Genomic DNA, 15120 nt, shown 5'->3' with positions numbered 1-15120 from the left:
AAAACAATTCAAGCACTGTGGAGCCATAGTCAGGATAACACAAGATCTAGCAGCTTCTACATTAAAGGTCGGAGGTCATGAAATATGACAGTCTGGAGGGCAAAAGAACTGGGATTATGACCAAGAATCATCTACCCAGAAAAGTTGTGTATAATCCTTCAGGGGAAAAATGGGACTTCAAATGAAAAAGAGGACTTTCAGGCATTCATGATGAAAAGACCTGAACTAAATAGAAAATTTGACTTTCAAATACAAGACCCTAGAAAAGCATAAAAAGGTAAACAGAGGGGAAGCTAGGCAGCACAGTAGATAAAGCACTGGCCCTGGATTCAGGAGGACCTGAGGTCAAATCCAGCCTCAGACACTTGACACTTACTTTCTGTGTGACCCTGGGCAAGTCACTTAACCCTCATTGCCCCACCAAAAACAAACTAAAAAAAAAAAAGATAAACAGGAAAAAGAAATCATGAGGGATGTTAAAAGATTAAACTTTTCCCATTCCCACATGGGAAGATGATACTTCAAACTCATAAGAACTTTCTCAGTACTAGGGCAGCTGAAAGGAATATACTTAGACAGAGGGCACAGGTGTGAATTGAATATGAAGTGATGATATCTGTAAAGCATTTATTTTTTGTTCATCCCCCCCCCCCTTTTTGTAGGGCAGGGAGGGTGGGGTGGCTTGTGTCTGGGGCTGGATTTGGGCTCAGGGCCTCCTAGGTCTAGGGCTGGTGCTTTGTCCACTGTGTCACCTAGCCGCCCCATGATGACACCTTTAAAATAAAATTAAGGGGTGAGAGGAATGTACTGGAAGAAAGGGAAGGGAGAGGTGGAATGGGGAAAAGTAGCTCACATAAAAGAAATAAGAAAAAACTTATGGAATGGAGGGGAAGATGGGGAAGGAACAAGGGAGTGAGTGAGCCTTACTCTTATCAGAATTGGCTCAAAGAAGGAACAACATACATACTCAAATGGGTATAGTAATATATCTTCCCCTGAGGGGAAGGGGATAAGGGGGGAGAGGTGAAAGAAGGGAGGACACATAGTGGGAGGGGGCAGTAATAAACAAAACACTTTTGAGGAGGGTTAGGGTGAAAGAAGATAGAAAATAGAGTAAATATCAAGGGGAGTGAATAGAATGGAAGGTAACACAGTTAGCAATAGTAACTGTGGAAGAAATTATGAGCAGGATATTATCAGAAGGACTTATGAAAAATGAAATCCATCTACAGAGAAAGAACTGATGTTATCTGAATACAGATTGAAGTATATTTTTTTGTTAGTTCCTCTTTCTAAAGTTATTTTGTCTGTTTTCTTTCATAACCTGACTAATGTGGAGGTGTTTTGCATGACTGCACATGTATAACTTATATTGAATTGCTTGATTTCTTGGGGAGAGGTGGGGAGGGAGGGAGGAATAGAATTTGGAACACAAAGTTTTAAAAAATCAATGTGAAAATTTGTTTTCACATGTAATGGGGAAAATTCTAAATGAATCTATTATTATTTTTAAAAAAGATCAACCAGTAAAATTACATTTCATCTTCTTAATGTAACATATGGACTTTGGCCCTCTCTCCTAGAATGGGCTGCTATATGTCCATCTCAGGGTTCTACCTTAAGGGGTTGGGGTGTCTTTTCTCTATTGCCATTGACTTGAACCCCCACTGGCTATTTTCCTCCCATTGTTAGGGGGCCAATGACTAGCATCCCACTTCCATTTAATCACTTAACATCAAGTAGCCTTTTTTTTTGTGGGGCAATGAGGGTTAAGTGACTTGCCCAGGGTCACACAGCTAGTGTCAAGTGTCTGAGGCCAGATTTGATCTCAGGTCCTCCTGAATCTAGGACTGGTGCTTTATCCACTATATCCTAGCTGCCCCAACCAAGTAGCTTTTACAGAGAGATAATTATTTCAGAGATATAGCAAGAATAAACATTTTTAAATTTCCCCTAATACAACCTGACATACCCTCCCCATGCCATCTTGCTCTCTAGGGGAGTAAGCTTAAAACCTAGCTGAGTTCTACATAGTACTGGTTACACTAAGTTCCTGACTCCCAGGTGAGTCCTTTCTCTGTGCTGTGATCCCAGAAGTCATTCCCAAAGATTACTCCTTGTACATCAAGGATGCACTGGCTGAAAACCTGGCCTGTACTCCAGCTACCATATTCCTGTGTCTAGCTCTCCCAACCAAAGTCATAAACTACACTGCTATTACATAGAATGGAAAAAAACACACATGAAAAGGCCAAAGACTAAGATCTGTTTCTTGGGGACCATATGGCCTCAGAGGTGAAGAAGGTCCTAGACCTGTTCCCTTACCACATATGCTCTCCCCAAATTCTGTGAGCAAAATTGTTGCCAAAGTCCCCAGATGCAAATGAAACAAAAAAAAAATCTCAAGTTAATTCAGGCGTTTTTGAAAATGCTGACAGCTGTGATGGCACAGCCAACTGAAAAGGGGTCCTCCCAACCATGTGGGTAACTAACAGGAATGAGATGCATAAAGCCTATTAACATAGTCCACAGTCTCTCCAAGGCATTTTTATTACATGTCATCATGATTCTCCTAGAAATTAAGTTCCCTAGCATCCTCCACGTGGAGAGGCTGCATCAGTTGAGCAAACTGACAGGGTATACATTTATACCAGTTTCCCATTACATAAAGAAGTAAAGGCATCAGATAATAATAATAATAACAGACATTGTAGAGCACTTCTCTCCATCCATTTTACAGATGAAGAAAACAAGGCTCTGAGGGGTCGAGTGTTTTGCTGATGGTCACTAAAGGTAAGTATCCGAAGCAGGTGCCAAACCTAGATCTTGGGCCCCTGAGTCCAACTCTTTTACCTCCTCTTCCACACTGCCTCTCGATGTCTGTCTCTGTTTTCTCTGCTCTTAAGCTGATCAACAACCATGCATTGCTACTATGTGCCATGCACCATGTTAGATACAGAGACAAAAATAAAATAGTCCTCGTGGTCAAGGAATTTATACTCTGTGGGTATAGAAGCACATCTAGGGGCAGCTAGGTGGCGCAGTGGATAGAGCACCAGCCCTGGATTCAGGAGTACCTGAGTTCAAATCTGGCCTCAGACACTTAACACTTACTAGCTGTGTGACTGGGCAAGTCACTTAACCCCAATTGCCTCACTAAAAATAAAAAAAAGAAGCACATCTAGATCCCATTGTCCTTGCCACGATTTCTTCTAGAAAATTCCCCAAGCTACACTTAGCTCCCTCTGCCACTCATGACTTGTGCAATCTTGGTCAGATCACTTTGTTTTTCTGGGCCACAATTTCTTTATATGTAAAATAATAGTAAGCTAGGACCCTTTTCACTCTCAATCAATGACCCTATGATCCTAAACCAAATCTGTCTGCAGGCTATCCCACTGAAACCCCTTTACTGCGCTGCTTATGTCTCTGATAGCTTTCATTCATCATCTTCCTCAGGGAGTCTCTCCGATTCTTAATTTTTCAAGGTTTTGTGCTGCCAGTTCAATGATAAAGTCCTGGTGTTTTATACCTCTCAACTCACTTTCCTCTTCAGGATCTCATTTGCTCTTCACAACTACCCCAGAGACACAGGAGGTAGAAATTATTATTCCTCTTTTCTAGATGAGGAAACCAAGAGACTGAGAAATTAAGTGCTTTGCCCAGGGTTACAAAACTAGGTTTCGACACAGCTGGGATAAGAATCTATGTCTCTTGAGTCCCATTCCTGAGTTCTTTCCACCATATTACCCTGCCTCCAGCAGCCTACTCTGTAGTTGAAAAAAAATTTTTAATAGACTTTGATTTCATCAGTTACAGGGAAGCTCCCTGATGAGGAAAACCCCTCCACCAGTTCAGATCAGCACCTTCTCAGTCGTTTGTAATCTCAGAGATTAGACACATTTGCCCCAAATCACCAAGATAGTGGGTGTCAGAGGTGAAACATAAACCCAGGTCTTTCTCACCCTGAGGTCAATTCTCTATCCATGTTAGCATGCTGCCTCTCATATAGTTTTGTTATTATCATTGTCATCACAATTATTAACTAGCATTGGGGGCAGCTAGGTGGCACAGTGGATAAAGCACCAGCCCTGGATTCAGGAGGACCTGAGTTCAAATCCAGTCTCAGACACTTGTCACTTACTAGTTGTATGACCTTGGGCAAGTCACTTAACCCTCATTGCCCTGCAAAAAACCCAAAACAAACAAATAAGCAAAAAATTAATAACCAGCATTTCTATATTGCTTTAGATTTATAAAGTACCTTGCATATAATATCTAATTTTATTCTCACAGCCACCCTGTGTGGTAAATGCTTTTGTTACCCCCTTTTTACAGATGAGGAATCTGTGGTTGAAAAAGATTAAATGACCTGCCCAGGGTCATACAGCTAATAAGTATTAGAGGTGGGATTTGAATTCAGGTCTTCCTAACTCCAAGACCAACATTCTAGCTGCCTTAGACTATAGTAACCTACCTCCTTACCAATTTTCCAGTCTTAGTTGGAAGGAATTTTAGTGGATGGAAGAAGCACTCACACAGACAGTATTAGAAATCCTGGATGTAATTCATGATATTTCCTGACTTCAACCACTTTCAGGGATTATTGATTGCTTGACTGTCAATCTAGGGAGTCAATACACATGATCTGAAGATATTTCCCTGAATGGACTTCTCTTGAAGCTTTCTATGGAATAAAACGATGGGAGGGTGGAGTGAGTGATGGATTCAGAGACAGGGAGGCCAGGGTCCAAATTCTATTTCTGGTATTTACTCTGACCCTCAGTTTCCTCATCTATAAAATGAGGATAATAAAACCTGTAGTACCTGCTTCACAGGAGTGATTGGCTTAGAGAGGGGAAGATTAAAGGAAAGGGGGGGAAGGGAGAAGAGAACAAACATTTATTGAGCACCTCCTTTATGCCAAGCACTGTGTTAGGCATGTTATGTATATTTTCTCATTTGATCCTCACTACACTGCTGAGATGTAGGTACTATTATTATCTCTATTTTACAGTTAAGGAAAGAGGCAAACAGAGGTTAAGTGACTTGCCAGCATCCTCTCGCTAGGTAAGTGTCTGAGGCTGAATTTGAATGCAGATCTTCCTGAATCCTGGTACAGCACTCCATCCAATATACCACCTGGCTGTGTCTAAGGGTGATAATATCTGTCGACAATATCATATAGAAGAGAGATTGAACTTGTTCGGCTTGGTCCTAGAGAACAGGCCTAGAAGTGGGAGGTGAAAGTTGAAGAATGGCAAATTCCAACCTGATGCACTTTTTAACAGAAGAGGAATAGACTGCCTTGCAAGGTAATGGGGTCCTTATCATTGGAGGCCTTCAAGCAAAAGTAGGATGCTGCCATGTCAGGGAGGTTGTAGAGGACATTGTTTAATAGATCAGATCACAAATAGGAGTCACCTCGGAGGCTACTTAGTTCTTCTCCCTTGTTTCATGGATGAGGAAACCGAGGACGAGGGGAATTAAGTGACTTGCCTGAAGTCTTGGAGGTAGGAGTTGGACCCAGATCCTCTGACTCCAGAATCAGGGCTCTTTTCATTGCTTCCTATCCAGTTTGGACCAAGCGACCTTTGAATTCCCTCCCAGTTGAAATTCTATGGTTCTGTCTTCCCTCTTTCCAATCCATTCTTTTCAGGGCTACCCAAGAAATCTTCCTAACACACTACTTTAGACACATCAAGTAACTCTGCTTAAAATCTTCATGGCTCTCCATTCGCTATCAAAGTATAAACTCCAGCCCAGGCCATTCAAGCCCTCCTCGGCCTGGCTCCAACCCATCTCACATCCTTTTCTTGACATACTTTTCATTCTAGATAGACTGGAGCACCATCTGTTACTGGTTCTATTCCTGCCCTTATACCTTTGCCCACACCATCCTTGGCTTGTCACATCCCCATCCTCACCTCTTCTTTCAAGGCCCAGTTCAAGTGTAACCTCCTCCAAATTCCCCTGCCCCCTTGTGGCCCCCACACCCCTTCTCCATCGAGGGCAAGGTCGGTTTCTTAAATATGTTTCTATGCCCACTGCCTACCATAGTACTTGGCATAGCATAGGTATTTAAATGTTTGATAAATGAATGAATGAATGCCTTATCTTCTAGTTTGTTTTATAATTATTTGGGGAATTTTATAACCTCTCTGAGATGCTTGTCTCCTCTATGATATAGGGATAATAGTACTCATCTCTCAGGGTTGTTCATAGGAGATAATGTGGTCAGTATGCTTTGTAAAATTTAAAACATTAGATAAGTGGTAGTTATAATTTCTAGACTTTAAGTTCCTTGATGGCAGAAACAGTAATTTAGCCATCTTTGAATTCCCAATGGCCAGGCATAATGTTGTGAATGAATGGATGAATGGATGGATGGATGGATGGATGAATCAGAGGACTTAGAAACAAAAGACTTAAGAGAGATCACCTATTCCAAGTCCAAAATTATATAGGTTAGGACACTGAGGCTCAAAGTGGCAAAGTGATTTTTCTCAAAGTCTCATAGACAGGAAGCATTAGAGAATCAAGCATAGGCCCTATGATTACAAAGTTAAGTGTTCTTTCCATTAGGCCATGCTAGTAGCTCTCATCTAGTTCATGTTCCTCATTTTATAGGAAACCGAGACTCAGAAAGAGGAAATGGAAGGTAGAATAATAATAGAGAAAGCACTGAACCAGGGATCTGAGTTCAAGTTTGAATCTCAGTGGGACCACTATTCTTAATTCAATTTTGGTTCATCCTTGCAGTGGCATGCCTCACACAGGTTAAGCCAATTTTTCCTTTACAGGCACTGAAACAGGCTTTCAGATGGTTTCTTTCAACCAGAAATAATTTATTTAATCTCTATCCAAGCTGTTTTTAGCTTGAAGAGAAAGTTCTATTTTTTCTTAGTTTGTATAAATATTTAAGATATTCCATATTTTGTATACAATGTATTTTGAAAGGTGGGAAGGTTAAAGGTTATTAAATGTCTGATAACCAAGAAAATGAATTTTAAAATTCTGTCTAAATTGGCATAATCCCTTCCCATGCCTTCTGACATGACTCTAACCCAAGAAAATATCAGGTAACATTTCTAGGAATCTTGATCAAGGAAAAGATCACAATATGTCAAATTAGAGTTTTGGGTGAAGCACTTGATTCCTTCCTGGACCACTGAATCAAGAGCTCAAGGCTAAAATCATGGAGGGCCCTTCCTGATCACCCAACTACAAAAGCCAGCAGAGAAAGAGGCTGAGTTCCCCCCTCTGATTTCACATAGGTATCTGACAACTGTACCACCATGACAACTGGGAAGCCAAGGAAAACTGGACCAGATGAATCAAGGCTGTATCCTTGCTCAATAATTTTCCATGCTATTGCTAAGTAAACTTCCTTTTGTTGACTGTTTAAAGGAGGGGGAAAACACTGGACTTAGATTTAGATATTAACTAGCTGGATGATCTCTGGTATATCACATTCTGTCTCCTAAGCCTCAGTTTGCTCATCTGGAGATAATGATACTTTTACTTACTTACTAAGGTTGATGTGAGAAAATTACTTTATACATTTTTAAATCACCATATAAATTAAATTATTATTTCAAAAATTCTACTTCAACCCATTCATTTTAGGACATAGGATTGAGCTGCTGGCAGGACTTGGGGAAGGGTAGGAAAAGAGGAGGAGGGAAGGTAGGAAATGAATCAACCTTCCCTCAAGCCTCGATCAAGAGATCTAACATTAGGCTTTAGCAAGTCACTTAACCTCTCTGGGCCTCAGTTTCTTAATTTGTAAAATAAGAGTTTTGGACTAGAAGGCCTCTGAAATCCTTATCAGTACTAAATCTATGAGCCCATGGTTCTCATCATGTAACCACCGAGGCCCAGGCTTAAACCAGAGCCTCAGTTTAGTCCTTCCTGGAAGATAAAATAAAATCAACATCAAGGAAGGGGGAGTTGAGATAGACCTGAGAGCAGAGCACCCATTGTTTACTGACAAGGGTGTGGGAATCTATTGGCCTACGGTAAAGAGGCTTTCCTCCTTGCCTAATCAACATGGTTCAAAGTCTACAAGCTCCCCAGAAGAAAACCACTTTCCCCTTTTACCATTCTCAGCTCCCTCATCCACATCTACTCTGGCTCTTCCTTGTTCAGTCGAGTCTGACTCATCCTGAGCCCGTTGTGGGTTTTATTGGCCAAGATAATGTAGTGGTTTGTCATTTCCTTCTCCAGCTCATTTTACAGATCAGGAAACTGAGAGGTGAAGTGACTTGCTCCGGGACACACAGTTAGTAAGTGTCTGGAGTCAGATTTGATCGCAGTTCTATACTTCCTAAATTGTTATCGTAATCTTCTCTCCCTTTCCATTCCCTTCCTTTGGAACGCAGTTCTATTGTTAAAAAACTGCCCTTGCATTAGACTTCTTCCTCTCTGCTACTTAACTACTGGTGTGACCCTGGGCAAGTCACTTAACTGCTCTCTGCCTCAGTTTCCTCAACTGCAAAATGGGGATAGCACCTCCTCTCAGGGTTTTTGTGAGGATCAAATGAGATAATACTTATACATACTTGTAAAGCACCTTACACTTGGTAAATGTTTGTTTCCTTCCTTCCTTGCACTACTATTTCCTGGCCTTCTCTCTGCTGCCATTAGTCAGCAAGCCTCTCCTTGTTCAAGATTCCTGCCCCCCCCCTTTTTCACCCTATCTACAAACTCATTACTGTAATCTCCCAAACACTAGGCCATCCTCTTCCCTTTCCAAAAGATTTCAGTCTTCTTCTCCACTCTGATCTTTGCCCTCAATTATAGTCTTCAAAATACATGTTAGTACCCCCTCAATGCCCAGACTGCCCAGTTTGGTGACCTCAACTCTCATGTCTACCTGTATTCTCACTAACCTCTAACTGAAATTTAGATTTTTCTTTAATTATTTAAAAACATTATTCTAAGGAGGGGTCCATAGGCTTCATCAGACTGCCAAGGGGTCCATGGCACACAAAAAGATGAAGAACTCTTAACCCATTAGAATGTGGGCTCCTTGAAACCAAGCTTTTCTATTTGTGTCCCAGTTCTTCACACAGTGCTTTGCACATAGTAAGCAATTAATAAATACCTTTTCATTTGTTTATTTATTCAATTAAGCAAAAACATCACTTTAAAAAACCGTATCTCTGTGTGTGCGCGTATATATACACACATACACACATATACTGTGATGTGTGTATATATATATATATATATATATATATATAAAACTCATGTAAGACAAGTGCTCAAATGGCAAAATGTAAAACAGATCATTTTGATTATATAAAATTAAAAAGCTTTTGAACAAAGAAAACTAATGTAGCCAAGATTCTAAGGAAAGCAGAAAACTGGGAAGCAAAGGACCACCCAACATGGCATGCCCACATTAAAGAAGGTACTGTAATTTGTGACCCACCTGTGGTAGAATATTCAAGCTCATATTGGTCTGCTCAGCCACAGTCAGACACAGTGTACCTTGACTCCAACATAGTGATGTCATTTTGGTCCTCTTCAAGAATGAAGAAAACCACCGTATCTATATGTGTGCATGTGTGTATGCATACATACACATATACACATATGTATATATCTGTGCACATATGTGTGTATATATATGTGTGTGTGTACACACAAACACACACACACACATATAGTCCTAGTACTCTCACTTATGGGGAATGTGATTCTGATCTCTTCTCCAGGAAATGCATTGGCTTTTTCTTTATTAAGAGGCAGCTAGGGGCAGCTAGGTGGCTCAGTGGATTAAGCACCGGCCCTGGATTCAGGAGTACCTGGGTTCAAATCTGGCCTCAGACACTTGACACTTACTAGCTGTGTGACCCTGGGCAAGTCACTTAACCCCCATTGCACCACAAAAAAAAAAAAAAAGAGGCAGCTGGTGGCAAAGTAGATAGAGCACTGGGCCTTAGGAAAATCTGAGTCCAAATATAGTCCCAGATACTTACTAGCCATGTGACTCTGGGTAAGTCACTTATGTTCCATCTGTCTCAGTTTCCTAAAGTGTAAAATGGGGATAAATAGCACCCACCTCCCAGAGTTGTTGTGATGGTAAAATGAGGTAACATATGTAAAGTGCTTACTTTAGCACAGTGTCTGGCACACAGTAAGCACTTAATAAATGCATATTGACTGACTGACTGACAGTGACTCCAATGTTGAAAATTTCTCATGGATATTTTATATGAAAATGCCTCAAAATTGACAGTAAAATAAATCTATTCATCCATCCATTCATCCATCTCTCCAGTCAATATAGTTATCAAACATCTACTGTATGCTTAACAGCCTTAGAGAAGTCACTTTATACCTTCCTGCTTCCCTGAAGCAGCCATTCCATCCCTCTGTAGCCACACACAGCTGCCTGACACCCTCATATAGCTTTACCAGAGGTCCAAGTCCTATGGACAATAACAACCTACCTGAACTCATTCCTCAATGATTTATATACTTCCACTCCCTCAAATCCTCCTCATCTCAACAACTCTGACCCCCTGGTTGCTTTACTCAAACCCAGTTCTCTGTTTCCCACAGATCGATCACTTATTCCCATTCCTTCTGACCCAACCCTGCCAATGATCCATTCTAAAGCTCCTTAATCTTTTCACTGCACTTTCTTGAATGCCTACTCCATAAATAACAAACTAGCATTTATCTTAAATGCTTTCCTTTTTCATACCTTCTCCTCTTCTTGTATTCACTGACACCTGCCTACCCTTTCCAGGGCTGGTTGTACTTTCACTCATCACTCCAACCCCCCACTCATCAGTTATGGTTGTAGTTGTTTGTCCTTCATTCTGGAAGAGGACCATGACTTGTGATGAATCTCCTCCAGAGCCATCTGGGTCGAGGGGCAAGATCTACATCAGGACAACTGGAGATAGCCCCAGATGTTTAAGGTAATTGGGGTTAAGTGACTTGCCCAGGGTCAAACAGCTAGTAAGTATCTGAGGTGAGATTTTAACTCAGGTCCTGATTCCAAGGCCAGTATTTTAAACACTGTGCCACCTAGTTGCCCCATTAGTCATGGTGGGAGAGTTAGAATACTCCATTGCTATTTCTGGGCTCTCTCTCTACCACCAACACTTGGTGACCTTTCTTTTTTTGAAGTTCATACAATCCATATTTATCACTCAGTCAAGATTCTGGTGGCTTTTGTCTATCAACTTCCATGATACCCTCCTTTCTTCCTCAGTAAACTCAGTGTCCAACTCATAGTCTTCCTCTCCTCTCCAACTCCTGCCCCCATACTAAGACTTCAAACTACATATTAACATTTCTTCCAGCATCCTAACCTCCCAAATACTGAACTTACTCATTTCCTATGACCTACTCCTCCACCTCACCACACCATACACAGAAATGGCTATAGCCTTGATCTTGTCATCACCCCCATGTGTTCCACATCCACATGCATCAACTCTGAAATTCCTTTATCTGATCATAACCTGTTGTCACTTCACCTCTCCTTTTGCCTTGAAACACCAACCCTGTTTTCTTTTCTTTTTTTTTGAGATATGTTTTTTTCTTTTATAATTTATTTACTTTATTTATAGTTTTCAGTTCCAATCTCTATCCCTCCTTCCCTCCCTCTACTCCCTCTTCCCTGAGGTAGCAAACAATCTGATATGGGTTATAAATGTATGATCATGCAAAACATCATGATATTTGTTGCTTTGTCCAAGAAAATTAAATCATAAAAAATGTAAAAAAAATATATAAGAATGTGAAAAATAGCATGCTTCAGTCTGTTCTGTCAATATCAGTTCTTTCTTTGGAGGTGGATAGTATGTTTCATCAATAGTCCTTTGGGGTTGTCTTGAATCATTGTATTACTAAGAATAGTCAAGTCATTCACAGTTCTTCATTGAACAATACTGCTATCTCTGTGTACAGTGTTCTTTTAGTTCTGCTCACTTCCCAATACATCATTTCATACACCAACCCATTTTTCACTTTGCTATAACCTTGAATCCTTCCATTCCTCAGTTCTTTTCCAGGTCATCACCAGTATTGACTACATTCCCCTTCCTTCTCCATCTTGACTTTGTGATGAACCAGTTTAATGCTACACCGTCCTACTCTCTGCAATCCCTTGTCCCTTTCTATGTCTTTGATTACTCACCACCTTTGTTCTCTCTCCCACACTGCTGAACAAAGTTGGAGAAAAATCATGACTGGGTCCACTACAAATTTGTTAAGTAATTTCAACTAGACCCTCACTATAACAAGAAAATCTTTTTATATCTTCCTAAGCAATTCACTATTCCACTCATCACAGCAGCTTTTCCAACTCTTTCATCCCTTCTCAAACCTCTCCTAGCTCCCCTTTCCCTACCCACTCTACTGAGAACCATGAGGCCATTTGCTTAGGCCTTGCTCTTCTTCCCTCCTTGTCTTATATCACTCAGTTGTCTTCTGCTCTCACTCCCTTCACCCCTGTTACACATAAAGAGGTGGCTCTTCTCCTTGTCAAGGTAAACCCCTCTAAATGTTCAAGTGATCCCATTATTTCCCTTCTTTTCCAGAGGATTGCCCTGCTCTATTATTCCTACTTTTTTTTTAAATTAAACTTCAGTCTTTTCACTATCTACCGGCTGCTTCCCTACCGCCTACAAACTTGCCTATGTCTCACCTATCATCAAAAACCTCTTACTTGATTTTCCCATACCCAGTAGCTATCATCCCATAGTTCTCTTCCCTTTTATGGCAAACTCCCTGAGAATGCTCTCTACAATAGGTGCCTCCACTACCTTTCCTTTCACCCTCCTCTTAACTTTCTGCAGTTTGGCTTCTGACCTCGTTGCTTGACTGAAACTGCATTATCCAAAGTCACCAGGGATCTCTTACATAAACTATTTTTCTCAATCCTCATCCTTCTTGTCCTCTCTGGAGGTTTTGACACTGTCAGTCACCCTCTTTAGCTCGATCCTTCCTTTATTCTAGGTTTTTGTGACACTGGTTTTTTCTCCTGGTTCTCCTTTTACTTCTCAGTCTCCTTTGCTGGAGTCATACAGTCAGCTGCTGATGCTGCTGTGTCACAGAGACCTGTCCTGAGCCCTCTTTTCTCTCTCTAGACTATTTTACTTGCTGATTTCATCAATTTTCATGGTTTTCATTATCTCTACACAGATGATTTTCATATCTCTTTGTCCGGCCCTAGCACCTCTCCCGCTTCCAATCTCATATCTCCAACTGCCTATCAGACATCTCAGGCTAGATGTCTTGTAGACACCTTAATTCAGTATGTCTAAAACGGAATTAATTATCTTCTCCCCCCCCCCGCTCCCCACAAGCCCTCTCCTCTTCCTAAATTTAGGGAATACCATTTTCTTTCCATTATCACCCAGGCTCACAACCTAGGTGTCATCTTCAACTCCTCACTCTCACTCCCCCAAACACACACACAATATGGAACCAATTGTCAAGACCTGTCTTTTCTGTGTTTGAAACAATGTCTTTTCTGCTCCCCTTTCTCTTCTCCAACATTGCAACCATTCTGGTACAGACCCTCATCATCACCACACACCTGGACTATTGCAATATCCTGCTGGTTACTCTCCCTGCCTTGTCTTTCTCTCTTTCTCCACTCCAGTAGTTCATCTTCCATTCAGCTCTCAAACTGATCTTCCTAAAGCACAGGTCTGACCATGTCATCTCCTGTTCAATAAACTACAGTGGCTCCCTATCAACTTCAGGATCAAATATATAATTCTCCGGTTTTTAAAGCCCTTCTCTTTTTTTTGGACCGATACAAGGTAACTTTATTTTTTAAAAATTATAAACATTTTTTATTTATTATGGTTTTGAGTTCCAAATTTTATCCCTCCTTCCTTCCTTCCCCTCCTCCCTCCCTGAGGCAATAAGCAATCAAATATGGGTTGTGATGTGCAATTGTGTAAAATATTACCATATTAGTCATTTTGTATGAGAAAACTTGAATAATTTAAATCCCTTTATGGTTTTTTGTTTTGGTTTTTTGGGTGAGGAAATTGGGGTTAAGTGACTTGCCCAGGGTCACACAGCTAGTAAGTGTCAAGTGTCTGAGGCCAGATTTGAACTCAGGTCCTCCTGACTCCAGGGCTGGTGCTCTATCCACTGTGCTACCTAGCTGTCCCCAGTTTAAAGCCCTTTATAACGAGCCTAGCTCTTCCTACCTTTCCAAGTTTCTTATACTTTTCTCACTACCTTATACTCTATGATACAGTGATCTTGGCCTCCTTGCTATTCCTCAAACAAGACATGTCATCTCCAGATTTCAAGTATTTTCCTTGGCTGTGCTCCATGCCTGAAACTGTCTCCCCTCTCACTCCACCTTCGGGTTTCCTTCGAGTCTCAATTAAAGCTCTACCTGCAAGAAGCCTTTCCCCCGTCCTCCTTTATCATAGAGCCTTCTCTCTGAGACTAGCTCCAATTTATCCTGCATATACCTAGTTTATATATAGCTGTTAGCATGTTGTTTCCCTCACTAGACTGTAAGCTTATTGAGAGTAAGTTCTTTTCTATTTCTTTGTATCCCGGTGCTTAACACAGTACCTGGCACATAGTAGGACCTTAAATAATGCTTGGTCACACTGTGACGAGCACTGTGCTAGGCACTGAGGAAGATGCAAAGGTTAAAAGGATACCTCCCTTACCCTTAATGAGCTCATAGCCTAGCTAGAATCTTTTTTTTTTTCGGGGCAATTGGGGTTAAGTGACTTGCCCAGGGTCACACAGCTAGTAAGTGTCAAGTGTCTGAGTCTGGATTTGAACCCAGGTACTCCTGAATAAATGGCCAGCGCTTTAACCACTGCGCCATCTAGCTGCCCCCTAGCTAGAATCTTGTAATGTGCAGATCAAATTCTAGAACCTTCTTAAACAGACACAACTCTATTGAATAGTGACAAGAAATGCCTCATGAGACATGGGTACCCTTTCTGTTGATTCTATTCTGCATTTTCAATGACAATTCCATATGGACAACCCACCTGACTTGGAGGAGGAGGGAATGGCTTCTAGGGAGCAGTTATTGATAAATATGACATCCTGAAGGGACAGATGAATGAGTAATTATTGTTGGAGGAAGTGCTGCTCAGA

The sequence above is a fragment of the Dromiciops gliroides genome, chromosome 1 (assembly GCF_019393635.1).
Source record: "Dromiciops gliroides isolate mDroGli1 chromosome 1, mDroGli1.pri, whole genome shotgun sequence".
Taxonomy (NCBI): Eukaryota; Metazoa; Chordata; class Mammalia; order Microbiotheria; family Microbiotheriidae; genus Dromiciops; species Dromiciops gliroides.
The sequence above is the reverse complement of the archived record's forward strand: the minus strand, read 5'-3'. Positions refer to the sequence as shown.